The following is a 2,961-nucleotide window of genomic DNA, read 5'->3' as shown; positions in this document are numbered from 1 at the left end:
CCTCAGTCGGAGACGTCTCCGGATAGATACTGTGCTCTCGACTAGTTGGCAAGATCTCCACACTTCACCCACGCACATTTGCGCAAGTCTTCTAGAGAGCGGTCAAAGATAAAATATTTTAAAAAAAATCAATAGCATGTCGTGTTATTTGGCTGAGTTTAAGGTATAATTTAGTCACTTTTAAGGACAAACGTGCTAACCCAGATTTCGGGGTTTTCAGAAATCTTGACCTACACCAAAGGTGGGCATTTCCCTAGCTATAGGAGAAGTTTGGTTTCATCGGTATGTATATTTGTTTAGTTACACAGAAAATTTTTCTTGACTCTAAAAGAAACTGAGCAAGGGTCCAAAACTTTATCTTCGATTGTCTCAAAACAGCATTATTCGGGATAACCCTCTTTGTGTTTAAAACGACCCTTTGAAGACTCCTGGGAAAAAAACAAACCCCCACATCAGATACGTCATATTTTCAGAAAGTGATACATTCATCAAAGTTTAAAAGTCTTCATCACTTCATAGTAGGTATAGGATTACATTTTATTTTACTGTACGAGTACATTTATTATAGCACAGGCCAAAGCTGGGTTCTCCGTGGTAGGTATCGTTTTTGGAGAAGGCAGCTCGAGTTTTAAAGAATGCAACAAAAGGAGAAAAAAAAAAAAACAACCAACAACGTTATTTATTGCAACACAATTGTGACTTCTCTGGGTTTTTCCGCTGGAGTCTTCATTTACATGAACAATTCACCACAAAAAAGGGGGAGGGGGTAAAGGAGATATCATACATGACAGGACGCTACGGACAAAAATCCAACACGTTTTTCTTTTCCCCCGCGCTGGCTCAAACGTAGGGCGTTACGATATTATTTTTATTTTTTTGGTTGCTTTTATTCCATTACCACTGAGACTTGCGTGGTAGATTATGCCGCAACTCCCTGTTTCTTAACCCTCTACCGACCACAACACGAAATACTGACACGTACATGGAAGCTGCTTACACCTTATCAAATACTGACACGTACATGGAAGCTGCTTACACCCTATTAAATACTGACAAGTACATGGAAGCTGCTTACACCTTATCAAATCCTGACAAGTAAATGGAAGCTGCTTACACCTTACTAAATACTGACAAGTAAATGGAAGCTGCTTACACCTTATCAAATACTGACAAGTACATGGAAGCTGCTTACACCTTATCAAATACTGACAAGTAAATGGAAGCTGCTTACACCTTATTAAATACTGACAAGTAAATGGAAGCTGCTTACACCTTATCAAATACTGACAAGTACATGGAAGCTGCTTACACCTTATCAAATACTGACAAGTAAATGGAAGCTGCTTACACCTTATTAAATACTGACAAGTACATGGAAGCTGCTTACACTGCAGTATGCTTTCCAAGGAGTTGAGAATGTTTCAGAATGTTATCACGTCTGCTGGGATGTAGATTGTAAATATACAATTAATGCTACTCATCTATTTATTTGTTTGTTACATTATAAATGTGACAGAAATGAAATATCTGTACGCTTCCCAGAGAGAAGGGAATGTTTCAGAATGGTATCAGGTCTGCTGGGATGTAGGTTGTAAGGTGCATACAGCTTGCTGTTGAGCGGGAGCGTGGGCTGTACAAATGCTATTGATCCATTTGTTTGTTTGTTTATTATAAATGTGATATAACTGAAATATCCGTAGGCTTACTGACAAAGTTAAGAAAGTTTCAAAATTTTGTCAGGTCTGTGAGGTAATAGGATAGACTACAAAACGCACAGAGCTCGATCTTGACCTGGAATTCGTGCTATACAATAAATTCTATTTATTTATTCATTCATTCATATATATATATTTACTATAAATGTGACATAAATGAGATATTTAATTCCCATTAAAGCGGAGCAAAAACAAAACAAAAACAACGACAATAACAGCAACAACAGCAATAACAACAATAACAACAGCAACAACAGCAATAATAACAACAACAATGACAACAAAAACAGCAACAACAACAACAACAACACAAACAACAATAACAACATCGAGAGTTTGGTACGAATCTACTAATAGTCCAGGCATCCACATCCCCGCCCCAAGGATCAACTACAAACCCAGGGAGATAAGAGGGTTAAACATTTCTTTGACGGCATTGGGTAAGACTTTTCTTCCAAAGTTCGCCCACGCAACATGAATACATGACGACGAACTGACGCGAGAATTTTTCACCGTCGTACCTAAACGCCCATGAATATTTCATAGAAATTCAAATAACCTGGATGCTTATCGAAAGAAATTATATGGAGAGCGATCCGAAAAGTGAAGTAGAAGTGCCTGCCGAATAAATACTTTTATGTGGATCTGAATAAAACTTACGCGTTAAGTAGTAGCGTCTTTGAACTACCTCTCAGCATAGCCACCACTCCTTTTCTTTTCCCTTTTTTTTCTCACCGTCCAACATAGTAAAGTGCATACGTTCTGGTAATCTGAAACATTGACATCTTCTGTATTTTGATAATAATCGAAGTTCTTCTCATGCGTCCTTTTGTTGTTGTTGTTGTTGTTGTTGTTGTTGTTGTTGTTGTTGTTGTTGTTCTTCTTCTTCTTCTTCTTCTTCTTCTTCTTCTTCTTCTTCTTGTTCTTGTTCTTGTTCTTGTTCTTCTTGTTCTTCTTTTTCTTTTTCTTCTTCTGCCTCGTCAGCAGCAGCAGCAGCAGCAGCAGTAATGTCAGTAGTAGTAGTAGCAGTAGTAGTAGTAGCAGTAGTAGTAGTAGTAGTAGTAGTAGTTGTAGTAGTAACAGCAGCAGTAGTAACAATAGTAGTAGTAGCAGCACCAGCGGCAGTAATAGTAGTTGCAGCAGCAGCAGCAGCAGTAGCAGCAGCAGCAGTAGTAGTAGTAGTAGTAGCAGTAGTAGTAGTAGTAGTAGTAGTAGTAGTAGTAGTAGTAGTAGTAGTAGTAGTAGT

Source organism: Aplysia californica, unplaced genomic scaffold (genome assembly GCF_000002075.1).
Source record: "Aplysia californica isolate F4 #8 unplaced genomic scaffold, AplCal3.0 scaffold00110, whole genome shotgun sequence".
Lineage (NCBI taxonomy): Eukaryota > Metazoa > Mollusca > Gastropoda > Aplysiida > Aplysiidae > Aplysia > Aplysia californica.
This window is presented reverse-complemented; position numbering follows the sequence as displayed.